This window comes from Strix aluco, chromosome 19 (genome assembly GCF_031877795.1).
Source record: "Strix aluco isolate bStrAlu1 chromosome 19, bStrAlu1.hap1, whole genome shotgun sequence".
NCBI classification, from domain to species: Eukaryota; Metazoa; Chordata; class Aves; order Strigiformes; family Strigidae; genus Strix; species Strix aluco.
Genome location: NC_133949.1, coordinates 7,594,260 through 7,608,280, shown reverse-complemented (window position 1 = coordinate 7,608,280; position 14,021 = coordinate 7,594,260). Strand labels below are relative to the sequence as shown.

At 41.0% G+C, this 14,021-nt stretch overlaps 1 protein-coding gene across 2 annotated transcripts in view; it reads left to right on the top strand.

Annotated features, from left to right (window-relative positions):
- LOC141932146 (sphingosine-1-phosphate transporter SPNS2-like) overlaps window positions 1-14,021 on the top strand; it is a 139,566-nt gene that overhangs the window by 43,233 nt on the left and 82,312 nt on the right. The window lies entirely within an intron of this gene.

Genomic DNA, 14,021 nt, shown 5'->3' with positions numbered 1-14,021 from the left:
CTAAGTTTAATTTTCAAGTGTGGTGACCAGAGGAGTGTTTGTATATGGTCTAAATCAGAAGGAGCCCTGTATTTCTTCTCTGTACCCTGATCTAGATCTGTGCATACAGCTGCTACTGATACCTGCTGGGCCCAATTTAAGGCAAGTGTTAGCCCAGAGGGGAAGATTTTTTGCCTTGACTTTAAGGGAAGTTGGACTGGGGTCTTCTAAGAACTGGGAGTGAGAAAATAGAACATTTTGTATATTTAATATACTTCATCCTAGGGGACCCGTAAGTATTCTCTCTTAAAAGATTTAAGATTGTTTTGGTTTTGTCTTGCCTCCCACACCTGAAGAACTCTAATTTTCTTAGAGCACAAAGCTACGGTTCTGCAGGGTAACATGCTGTGTTGTGAAAAATGTAAGCAGCTATATTCATACAGGGATCTGAGATCAGGTGATAAAGAAGTCAGGCTTGGTCTGTGCCCCCTGGGAGATTTCCGAGTTAATATAGTATAGTTGGAAGCATTGCTGTTGGAGGATGTGTTTGATTTGAGAGAGACATCATTTGGATAAATGAAATAATCTTGACAGAGTGTGAAGGAGCTCTGGAGCGCTGAAGGTACCGTCTTGCAATGAAGCAAGAGCACTGCTGTTACTTGTTGTAATACTGCAGGCATTTGGTAGACTCTGGAAGTAGCAGGGTGGTTTTGTAGTAGTGGGAATGCTGGGGTCCTAGGCCAGCCCATGTGATTGTTTTGCTTCTCTAATGTGTCCTGAGTTCCAGGTGGCTTTTTCTCCAGACCAGTGCTTCTCAAACCTTTGGGGCTGAGTGCCAGAGCACTCTGCATCTTTACAATCCAATTTTTATAGTGATTTATCATCAGACCACCATAAAAGTAATATTGCTGTGTGGTTGGCTGCAAAAAAATTGCTGTTACCTTGTGAAACACGATTTAGGGAACCATGGCCTTTAGGTGTTACAAGCTGCTGAAACAGGTGGTGGTTTCCAGGCAGAAGCGACTACATTTCAGTACAGGTTGCAGAGATTCCTGTGCATGGAGCCATGCACACTTGAGAAGGAGTGACTCATTTGTAGACACTTATACCTGGCTTAGAAAATGAATTCCAGGGCATCAGTTACGTAAAGAGTGAACATTCCTCATGGTATTCGGTAGTGCAACCAGCCTGCAGAACTAGATTCCAATTAACACAAGTAAGTCTGAATTGCATGAATGCTGTGTTGTTACACCAATTCAAAAGAACTCTCCTTAACCCCAATATGTGCATGAATTCCAGGATTTTTCCTGTAAGGTTATAGAGCAAAGACCAATTTTTTTGCTTAGATTATGCAAGAAACTTGTTTTTGGAGGGAAAATATTCCTGACCATAGTCCATTACTTACCCCAATTCAAAGTTCTCACAAAAAAATGTAAATGTACATAAACATTTTTTTGCTAAAACTCCTTTCAGTTGTTTTCAAGTTTTAGTCAAAAGACTGAGGATGGCTTAGGTTTTTGAATCTCAAATGGAAAAGTTATTTGATGGGATGAATAGGGGGAGGAGGGGTCTTGTGTTCTTTGCTGCTGCAGGCAGGGAGGTGCTTTGGTTTTCAGTGGAAAGGATGTTTCCAAGGAAAGTTCAGTTGTGACTTCTTTTATTCCCTCACTCAGTTATACGTCAGGTTATTGTTAATTAAACATTTGGACAGTTTTGACCATTTCCTCCTTCCAACCTTTTCAGCCACTAATGTTTACAAAAGCAAGATTTATTTTACATATTCTCCTACTTCATCATTGTCCTTGTTCTTTGTAGATGAGCTGAATTGGAGATGTGGCAACTCTAATTTATTCTTTTGGGGGATAGTAGTGTTGAACTAAGAACATTAATAGCCATATGCTTTTCCTGCAAAGAGTTGCCTTAAAGAGCTAAGAAGTTATAATAACTTTAACTTGCTTAGTTGGAGCTACACTGATTTTAACTGGATGGTTACAATGAATTAGTATTGGGGTAGGCTTGAAAGTGAATTAGGGCAGCAGTATGAGTAAAGCAGTTTGAGCTTTGATTTCTTTTTACAATTCTGCTGATGGCACTGGCCAAGGTACTCTCTTCTCTGGGTTTTTCCCCTGTTCTCTTCGCCCTCTAGATCATCAGTTTGTAGAGGCAAGGCGATCACCTACCCTGTAAGCCTGTGATGAAGTGCTTGTTAAAACTGACCTTGTTATGAATTTTGGCCGAGTGAAATTTTCAGGATAGGATTTGTCTGTCTGGTGTTTTTGGGGGTGTTAGATTTGTTTTGGTTTTGTTTGTTTTCATTGAAGGATGTTTGAAATATGCTCCAAAGTCTTTGTTTTTAATTCTGCCTTAATCACAGTTACTGGTTTTATCCTTGCCTCTACCTTGCCTGGGATCTGAGTGGTCCTGGTCACCAGATCGATTGATGGTGTTAGCTGTCAGCTCCATGCTTGTACTTTCAGCATCCCGTGATTTTGTCCAACCTACCTGGCAATATAAATAACAGTAAAAGTGCCTGAGTGCCCTTGGCCACACCTTTTGAGCACTAGAAATCATTGACAAAGTCTGACAAAGAAAGGTACTATTTTATGAGAGCCTTTGTGACTAGAATGAGTCATGTAAGAAAGATGGGTGAGTTAAAGAATAACTTTTGCCACAAAAAAAAAAAAAAAGTTGGGTTTTTTTGCTTACTTTGGAATGTGCATGGTGCTTTAGAGATCCATGTGCCATTGAACTGAGTTGGATTCAATTTAAGCATATGGGCTGTTTTTAAAAGCAGCCTTCCATTTTACAGGTGTAGTTTAGGATCTATAAATACTTAACTTACTAATTGTGCCTGCAAATCAAAGTAGTTAAGTGGCACTAATTCCACCAGCAAAATTGCTCCCAGGGTAAATTGCAAGCTCAAAATTAGTGAGTTGAGGATACTTTAAAAACCTGATACTAAAAATAGATATTATTTCAGAGGGGTGATGTAAAGAGTTATAATAGTGAGAACCATGCAAGTGTTTGACTAGATAAATTGATCTCCCTTATCATGCTTCTTGAAGGTAAAATTACAGAACAGGAACATGAAAAGGTCTCATGATTTTTGCTGTTTCGGTCTGTGTCCGTCATTGTCCATCCTGTGTCCCCCCCCCCTCCCCCCCATTTTGTTTTTAAATTGACATCTTCCACCATCAAAATGCTGCCGATATGATGTCCCCCACGCAGGGGTTCACAGGAGCACTGCTGAAATGGATAAATCTAAGGTACTACTCTGTTTTTATAGCTCACAATGTTGAAACTGTCATCGGCCATGTGGTTGCTTTTGTTTAGTCATATGGGCCTAGCAAGAAGATCTGTCTCTAAGGGTTATTTTCTTCCATTTCTGACAAAATGTGATGAGATCTCCTTATAAAGAAACCTACTTCTTCAAGATGTTTAGCTTCGCTAGTATCTGTCACAATCTGTCAAAACACCAGCTTTGCAAGTTGGCTATTATCCTGAAGGTACTTGGAGTTTGTTGGCCACAGAGTCACTGTCAAGGGACAGATGTTTTGGGTGTGGATACAATAATAAGTGGAATCTAGTGGACTAGTGCCCTGCTCTGGTTCTTGTGCTGTCCAGTGTCCTGGGCCATTAGTCATTAGTCTGCAAAACCTGTTGTTCTCAAGGGACATTCAGGTTTGGGAATGTGAAGTGAAACAGAGTTGAGCGTGCTTTGGAAACACGACCTTCCAGCTCCTCATGAGACCAGTGAGGCTAAATTCACAAATGTGATTCTGACCTGCTGATGGGTGAGGTCTTTAAGCTCCACTGCGGCATGGGTCTGCACAGTGCCCTGCCTCCGTCAGCTGGCATCACCAGCCGAGAAGTGCAGATGGTTTCGTTTCTGTTTTACCCATCTGGAGCCTTCAGTTACTTCCAGCTTTTTGGTTAACATAACAATCACGCTGCTTGCTAACTGCTTTGAAACCCATGGATGTAATAATGCAGCAAATTATTAGCAAGTATGGTACAAAATATGCCATATTTGGGCAGGAGATTAGCAAGACAAAGAGAAAATATTAAAAGAAAATATCTCTGGAAAAAATTGTGTAGAGAGAGAAGAGATTTTCCTGAAAAGCAAGTTGTCCAAAGTTGCCCTTGTTCCCATTGAGGATGTTTTATGGCAGCAAAGGTAATAATACAGGATATTATACAATGGATGTTGAATTTTCACTAAAAGCTCCCCAGTGAGATATTCCTACCAGCTGCTAATGTTATACTTTCCAATGACTTGGACAATACACTATATGACACATTGAGCTGAGAAATATTTGCATTGTGTGTAAAAGACATGTTAATTTTCCTTGTTTGTACTTCTTGAACTTGTTCTTTATGGATTCACAGTCCAGAAACTAGACTCCATTGTCTAATCACCAGACAGAAAAACTGCTGGCAACACCATGACAAGTCTTCCCCAAGGTTCAGTTTTCAGCTGTATAGGACTGCTACTAACAAATCTCAGCTGGCATCTTGGGACATGGACAGTGGTGTGGTCTCTAGGGAGGGGAATGGAATAGGTGCTGAACACAAACTGACTTCAGATGTGCCGTTGGTCAGACATCAGTCTCACCTTCTACATATTTAGGCCTGATTGAAATGGGCTTTTCTAATACGTTAACAATTCCTGGATTCACCACATATTGTCTTTCCTTTTTCCTATTAATGCAATTGATGATGCATGAAGGCATTGCATTTGCAAACCTTGTGCATTGCAGTATTCATTTCAGTATATTGTTTTCCAGTAGTACTCATTCTACCAGAAAGATACTAGTCAGAAGAAATTTAAAATGAGGGATTATTTAAAACAGGGTCTGGTCATGCACCATGGCTATTGAAACTACTTGTAACCCTGAGATCTTTTACAGACGTCATGTTCTTTTATCCACAGATGCAAGTTGAGTTGCAAAGCTTACTCCTGGAGTCACAGTTCAACTTGGTATTAAAAGTGTTTTTGCAAGTCGTGGATGACACTTTGGAAATTCACGTAGATGATCATCTTAGAAATAACAACTGTAAGACAGACACAGACTCAATGAATTCTCCAGTGTAGTTATCATCCTTTTCCTTTTACACACCATGGCAAATTAAACATAACATTAAATATGTCAGTATTTCAACAATTTCCTTAAAGGAATTTATTCCTTTTTGAAGGCCACCCAGCCACTCTGAAACAATTGCTTTTTGTCTGAATTGCCATTTATAACAGCAAGAGGCAAAAGCATTTCTAAACACTGCCAGCAAAATTGAATCAGTAAATAGTTTGTTGAATATCACTAGCCACTTACAATTATGAGAGAGTCTTCCTTACGTACTCTGTGATCCCTCTGTGTTGTAGGATGAAGACTGCTTGTCGTTGTAGGTGTTTATTTGTGGCCTGCTGTTTGTTCATCTCTCTTGTCCTACTAGTCAATACATAATTACTAATTGCAGTCAATAGCAATGTTTCTTTGTGTTTACTTTGTGGTGCAAAATCCTATTGAAATGTTGCTGGCATTTGAAAAAGTAGATGGATAAGCCTGTGGCTCTGTACCCTGGCAGGGAGTTGTTAAGTGCTGATGGGCATCATGTGGAATTGCATAGGAAGTAAGAAGTATTTATGACTCCTATCCTGTGCTCAGACTTCTTAAATGATGATGACACTTCCTCTAAAGCGCGCTGGACACGCAGAGATGTGGGAGTTGAGGGTATTCTGGATGTCATAAGATCATGTTCTTAACATCTCTGGCTTGCACAAGGATCTTTTTAGGAGGTTGGAGTTTGGTGCTTGTCTGGAAAGTCCATCTCTTGTAGTTTAGATGCCAGTCCCTAAGAGAAGCATAGGTGGAGTTAACTGATGTACCTTAACAGTAAGAGAAAGCAGCATGGTAACTCCTGAGGGGCTAGAGCCTTGTTTTCTCCTAAAGGTAGGTCTTGCTGTCTGGCACATCCAGACTCCTCCGTGAGCACCTCTGTACTGTTAGGCTAGTAGTTCAGCATTTTATTTCCTGGCCCTTGCAGCTACTGGTGAATTGTTTCTGTCTAAACACGCAGTGTCTGTGCCTGTGCAAGTGTAATGACTGGGGTAATAAAACAAATAAGAATTAGTTCAGGGTACAGGGTAAGTGCAAGTGCAGATGGTTCCTTCCTTGCCTTTTAAAGAATATGTGACTCAGAATGAAACTAGACAGCAAGTGCATTTACGCACACAACTCTCGGCCAATGTGTCTAGCCCAATTCAGCCAGCCAGCCTCGGCCCCGGTGTGTATTCACATCTTGGCTTCACATGCACGCCCTTCACTTCCTTCTTACAGGAGTAGTTTTTAAATATAATCTGTGTTATTAATTTTCTTGTTCTTAAAAATAGGGGGGAGTAATGTAAAAGCACATAAAATAACATCTTGAAAAGGTAGGGTGTGTGTTTTTCTTATGTTTTCTTCATAATGCAGAAACAATCAGTACAGGTCAGTTTGCTGGAGAGCACTCCAAAAACTTAACAGTGAACAGTTAGCTGGTGGAAATGAATACAACAAGGAGTGTTGTCAGGGCCAGAGTTTAAAAGACCAGATCTTTATGTGGATAGCACATTATAATTCTTGGAAGGGCTTAAGCCAGCCTCTGGGTAATTCAGCTGCATGCGTAGGAATTTTGTGTACTTTCCTCGGAAGGAGCTGATTGCTGTCACTGTCACAGGATGCAAGACTACATGGTTTTCTGATCTGTTGCCATTGTTCTCATGTTCTTATGAAGTGGTCTCCTGAGGTTACATGAAAGATCTTTTCTTGGGGGACTTATTATTTATTCACTGCCAATGCTTTAAGCAGAAAGATGGACACCACTGTTAAGGAGAAACTCTGAGAGTCCATTGAGAGATGCTTTTCTCTCCTTCTGTGTTGCTGCTTTGAATTGAAACCCAGTCAGCACTACAGAAATTTCCTGTGTAAAATTAGTGTGGTTTTGGCCCACTCCCTAATGGGTGGTAGCAAGAGCTGTCATTGCATGAGACACTACTATATTTTATAGGCAACTCAGAAAAAAAGTAGGCAATTGAGCAGGACAAAATAGTGAAATTCCCTCTGTGACCAGCAAGCAGCTTTTCAGAAGTAAGAGTTTGGTGGGCAGTGTTATGAAATTGATGTGTTTCCTCCACAAATCAATGTGAAGCTATCTATACCAAGCACTAACATCCCTGAGAGCGGGGAAAGTTGGAGGAAAAACTTTGACGATAATAAGACAATCCCAGGCTGCTGGGTTAGCATCAGACAAAAGCAATTACCCACAACTGCTTTTACATCCATATTTCCTGTGGATTTTAGCATATTCCCATTCCACAGTGCTCTCTATTCCTAGAAGAGTGAATTAGCATAAAGCTGCAGATGGCAGGATTTTAAGAGCAATACCCCTTGTTGGTGCTGCCTGCATCTTGGAGCAAGTGAATAAAAATCAGATATTTCAGATGTCCTCTTGAAGTTCTTCTGATAAGAGGTAATGCATTTTCATCCCTTAGAATTCAGTTTAATCTGACAGATGTTTGCCTTCCTCCAGATAACTAGAGGCAGGCAGCATAAAACCAGGGTGAAGTTAGTCTGTTTAAAAATTTAGAAAGATCTGAACTGACCTCTGTGAAGGAAGTTAGCTACAATACACAGAGATGAATCAGCATTTTCTTCTTTCAGATTCATAATTTTCTTAGTTATTGAGGTTTTATTGATTTTAAAAGATGCCATTTTCCCGGTCTGCTAAAAGCACTCTTGCAGATGTATGGCTTGAATTGGAAAGGTAACAATTTTGCAGAAAAATGGTGAGAAAGGAATTTGCTTACCAAACCCTGACACGCTTTTATTCGCACGTGTACAAATGCATGTTTTGAATATGATACCTTGTCCTTTCCTGTCCAGACATTGGTGCTCTGCTCCTGCACTTCTGTGGTAACACCGAAGCAGGATCTGGAGTGCCCTGGAGGTCTCTCATTAACCCCAAAGTATTTCCTCTCCATTTGCCCTGTGTTTACATGCTTTTCCGAGCAATTTCTGGAACATGAATCTGAAGATATGACTTCAGTTTTAACTCTCAGTAGGACAACTTTGGTGGATGTCAATGACAGACATTAAAAGCTTGAGAGCAAAGTCTTATTTCGTACCTCTGTCCTGGCCAGAGTAGAAAATGTTTGTAATGAGGCTTTCAGCTGGTTGATAGACAACTGCGTAATGAAAATGAGAGTATGGCCATTCTCCCTTCAAAAGAGGGAGCATGTGTTTTGCCAAGCCCACTGCACAACAGCCCCCCAAAGAGCTGCAATGATAATTTAAAAGAAATCAATCAGTCCCACTGGCTGTGGGAGAGAATGCCAGCAAAGGACTGTGCCCCCCCTTTTCCCAAAGCAGAGCCCTGTGGATTTGCAAGACTTTGCTGTTGCTTTTCCTTGCCGCTCTCAGCATCTCCTCGGTTCCCACCAGCACAGCCCTCGGGACTGATAGCTGCAAAATCCCCCCTGAGCTTGTGCCCCTGGTGGAAGGCGATGGCTGAAGGTCTCTTTCTGGCTGAGATTACTTGCAACATCAGCATCTGTGCACCAGCCTTCCCCGAATCCCTCACCCTGTAATGGAACTGCACCCGAGTTAGCTGTCCTGTGCCCTAGCGGTTTGTGCAGCGTGTTTAGGGAGTGTATCTGGGGACACTGCAGGGTTTTTCCCACTTTGTAAATGCAACCAGCAGCTATTAGAAACTCCGATGTAGAGGTTAGCAAGGCATTCCTACTGTGGAATAGTCATTTATTTGTGAATTTCCTTTTAAAAACAAACCTGAACAAACCTGAAATCTGACAAAAGCTCTGGGATAAGAATATGTCAGATGAACGTTTCTTTTAGCAAGTTTCCCCGAGTACCATGGCACTAGAAGTTCTCGATTCCACTCAAAAGAGAAGGGGAAGCACTTCCTATTGCACTGTTTTTCTTCGGAAGCTGCTGCTGTTGATAAATTACACGTAGCAAAGAATTTCGTAGTAATACTTTCGAAGTGCCTTCTCTCCTGTTCTCTGTTGCTGCAGGAAGTAGGTGTTGAGATTGATTTCTCTTTGAGACAGATTAACTCCTATTGCACACTAGTTAATTATTTGAAATTAAAATGTTAGTTGAGGTGGGATGCAGGATTAGTGGTGTGGTTGTAAAGAAGAATGGTAAACCTTGTTTTAGGATGAAAACTGTCTTCCCCCTCTATCTCAGATTGGAAACAAGAAACATTATTTCACTTTATACCAGATACAAATGATGTACCATTCTATTAAGAGAATAATAGATTTAAAGTATTTTATGCTAGTTAAATCTAATTCATGGTACTCAATGCAGATTTCAAGGATCAAAGGATTTAGATTATTCTGCATTATCAGCTTTAGGCTGTCATTTCTTGGTGCATTTAAGTGCACGCTGTGGTTGAAAAGGCTTTATGGGCAAATGTGCATGTCACTGTTCCTGCCTCAAGAAAATTGGCTTGCTTCTGGCTACCTGTGCCTACTGCCTGCCTGGCACTCGCACTGCCGTGCCATAGATCAGGGACCTGACAGAAAAGATACGAGTTTAGTTTTCAGTCCTCAACAGTTCCCTGATTTTGCTCTCCATTTGGATACACAAGCTCTAGTACTGGCACAAGGGGAAGTCTGACCAGTTCTTTTAGAAGAGCTCACCTTTATTTCCAAAGGGTTCTGTGAATGTGGTTGTAGTGTGTGCCTGGTATCATAATTGCAATGGAAAAAGAAAGATCTCAAGTAGAGGAAGGTAATAGAATAAAATAAGGATCCATTTGGTTTATGATTATTTAAATTAAGATCCCTTTCTCTAGTCCTGAGCCCTGGACATAGGTGCTTCATCCTCCTGGTAAATGGGAGCAGCCCTCCTCTGGGCTGGAGAGGCTCTCAGATGGATCGTGTGTGTGCAGAATGTCCTGGAAAGCTGCACAAAAAGGGAAAAGCAAAAATGCACTTCTTTCAGATGCAGACTTTCATGAGCGCTAGGAGTGATTACTGGCTTTTCTGTAACAGTCGCTGAGATTGTTTTAGGTGTATTTTAGTTGTGTTGAGGCAAACTCAATCTTGTAGCAGTGTCACTCATGATGTTGCAGTGCTGCAAAGCTACTGTCCGATCTCTGTACCCCTGGGATCTCATGTCTAATTCAGGATTGACCAGACTGGATACAAATCCATCCTAACTGGCTAGCTAAGTTAATGAAGTTTCCCTGCAACTGTTTGGAGAAGGGCAAACTAACCCATGTCACGCATGGTGTGAGCAGCGAGGCTGCAGCCAGGAAAGGATGATGTCCTTTTTCACTTCCCTGTGTTAACCAGCAAAGTTCTCAGTCAGAGCCCGTTAAGTCTGGACAAGAACTTGCAAGTGGAAAAAGCTCCTGTTAACTGCCTGCGTGCTTTGTTACTTTACCCTCTGAGTGTGCCTGTGCAGGGTGAAGGTCACTTGTGGTTTTAGAAATGTAACTGTGAACCACGTTACAGCCTTTAGAAATAATTTTAGGTACAACTCAATAACATGTTAATAAGCCATTACCTAATCAAGCTGGCGGAAATTATGCAGATGCAATTTTGTCTTCCTAATTTTTTTTTTTTTTTCCAGAATAACATGGGAATAGTTGTACCAGTCCAGACCAGAGGTCCTTCTATTATTTTATTCAGTCTTTGGTTGTGATCAATAGCACATAAATAGGAAAAATACTAAAAGAACAGGACAAGATCATGGTGACAGCTCCCCAGTATACCCCATTAACTGGATAGCTGAGGACTTTCTGAACAAGAGGAGTGATCTTTAAAGTCTTTAAATTAGTATTCTTCCAGGACTTTATCCAATGTTTTGAAATAACATAAATTCTGAGCTCCCATAGCCTCCTGTGATAAAACCCCAGTGTTTAGTTAAGTTTTGTGCATGAAATATCTCCTTGGATTTGAATTTTGTAGCTGCCAGTCTTACTTGATGCCACCTGGTCAGTCTTCTAAGAGAGGTGATTCAGTTTTCCCCTTTTACCTGCTGCTTGTGGTTCTAGATCTCTTCTATATCCCACATCAGTCGTTCCTTTTCCAGTATGTCTAATGTTTTACTGTAAAAGGACCTGTTTCATCCTTTTGACAATTTTTTTTGATGCTCTCTGTGCTTTTCCCAGTAATAAGCTTTTATGTTACAGGGATGCAGTAAACTTACAAGTACTAAAATGTGTTTACTGGTAAAGAAGTTGTGATCTCTGCTACCATTGGGGATTTGTAAGCAGTTACATCTAAACAACAAACTCAGCTCTAATGTGTCCTGAATCAAGTGGTAGTCCTTCTATCAACTTTGGTCAGGGGTCTAAATCAAACCACACTGAAAGCATTTTGCAGAAAAACAACTCAAAGTGGAAGTGGCTATAAAACAAAAGTGGCCTTGACTGACTTAATCATTCATTTCTGAATGGCAAGAAATGCAAAAGCAGAGTTTAAACACTGCCAGACAAGCTCTCATGCTAAGTGTCAGCAATCTAATGCTGTTTTAGGCAGTAATTTGCATGCCTTTTGTATGGCACTGGCATAGAAAGCAAACTCTGCCACAGCCTCTTTTTGGCAACCATGTAATGAACCAGATTGTGGAACTGACCCAGATGTGAAGATTTTTTTTTAGTTGATGGGGTGAGGTGGTGTTTGCTCCTCCTCAAACGTTCTCACATTTAAATTTTAATCCCCCAATCGAACGCATTGTGTAGCCACAGAAGACATTCTGCTAGCAAATACACTATTTCATTGCAAAAGATGTTCATCGGGGCTGGCTACCTGCTGGTCGCCCAGAATTCAGCTCACTGCAGGTCAGGCAAGCACTAGTTTAGGTACAGGTGGACGGTAAGCTGGAACCCTTCCTTTGGATTGCTGCCTGCAGCAATGTATTATGAAGCACATCTCTAGGAACACAGTAACTGGTTTATTGATGTTCAGGTTGCCCAAATGCCTTTAAAACAATGGTAATGTAATCACTGTAGTTCCCAAATTGAAAAGCAGAAGGTGGGTTTGGGTTTTTCCTCTTTTCTTTTGCAATGGTGTTGTCTGTGTACAGCTGTTCAAAATTTAATCTAGTAGCAAGTTAGCTCCTACTCCAAGTAAATTTGCTGGACGTCCAGAGAGACTGAACAGTACAGCAAAATGCTGGCTTTTTCACTGTATGCTTAGATAAAAAATTTGAGTGCTGTTTTACATCTTGGCTTTTAATTCAAAGCCATTTTTTCCTTGCCTTTACAATGCTGATTGCCTGAATCAGGAAACCAAGGCAGATTTCATACATTGAAACGTCATAGCAGTATTTGTGAGGCCTAAGTGAGAGGAGCATCATTACTGCTCTTTAGGGAGTGCTGGTATGCTATGGACCATAGAAATGAGGACCATAGAGTGATCAGTTTTATAGGTTTATAGAAAGTAGGCTGGAGACATTGTTTGTCTTTCCTATAAGTTTATGTGGGAGGCAGTGTATATTATGGCAAGGTTTGTGTTCTCTGCAGTGCATTGTACCTGATATTTCTGGGTCTCTCCGTCTTCTGGTTATGAATAGGTACATGCCTGTCTCAGCCCACCAGCAGCAATGCTAGAGTCAGCAGCTGACAGCTCACTGGTTACAGTCACCTCTCACTGGTGATGACCAAACTGTCCGATATCCTCTGAACAGCCCTTAAAACGGGCTATTGAGAAGACCAGAATAACAGTAGTTCACACCTTACACCTGTGATTTTACTTCCACTACTAGACATGCAGCAGGACTTGCAGATGGATTTCTTGAGTTGAATATTTCGTGGTTTGATTGGTATTTGAATGATTTTGTCTGTAAGCCTACTCACATAAGGAACTGCCATGGCCATTGGACTCTCAACTTTGCCAGTCTGTAGGCAGTGGTACTCATGTGTAAGGGTTGTTTCCCTTTTTAGCCTTCGCTTTTGTTAGAGTTATTTCTTGTAGCTGTTGTCTAGGCATTTGGGACTGAAGAGAAATATTTCTTCACCCCTATACAGCAATGAATGAGTGAAATATCTCTTACATCCATAACATCACATACTCACCCCTGTATGGATCGATGATATACTGTACTATATATGGCAGTTTTGACAGCAGTTACTTATATTTGACCACAGCGGTTGCTCTTTGCCCAACACAGTTCCTCTCAAAGCTCAGGTGGCATTAGTGTGTTATTGGACTGGTTTTCTGGCTATTCTTATCTGACTTTCTGTTTCCAAGGAGTAGATTTTCCAGAAATTCCCACTGAAGCAATTATTCTCGTTGGCTAAGTTGAACAAAGTAAGCCTTCAGGATATCCTTTGCTGGGAATATAAGGAATGTAACTCTTAGAAGAATTTGGTTTCTCCAGTGAGGAAAAGGGGTGGAATTATCAGTACTGAATTCTTCTCAGGGCTGCATCCTTTGTATTGTTGAGTCAATCAAGAACTTGCCAGGAAAGCTGCGTTCAGGCCTTGTCTGTCTTCATAAGTGTGTTTTGTAACCAGGTTCTGACCCTGTCACAGCAAATGAAATTGAGTGGTATCGTACAACAGCCGCCTTCTCAGTGTAAATGTGTATGTCAGCTGGGTGTGTATATAGTCATCCTAAACATGTTGTTTATATTTTATATCAGTTTGTTCTCAGGAAAAAACTGGCACCTCATGGTGCAACATGCTCCCTATAGAGAAGACAAGATTGGAACTTGAATACTGATGAGAGGCATCTGTAGTGAGGGAAATGCAATCTAGAGTGTCCTGCCACACAGAGAGATACTAGAGAAATGCAAAGTGTGTGAGCAATTAGGTCCACACCTTTTAAAGCACTGCTTTTCTCCTCACTAATTTGCTGAGGACACAAGCACACAAGAATGAGGCATTTCTGAAATTCTCTATTTCATCTTGTACTGTGATTTGTTCCGGGAGAGCATTTCAGGCCATGTCCAAACCAAACATTTGTATACTTAAGTCCAACTGATTTGGTGTGTTCTCAAGCCTTTTTTTTAAAAATTCTCCTGCATTCG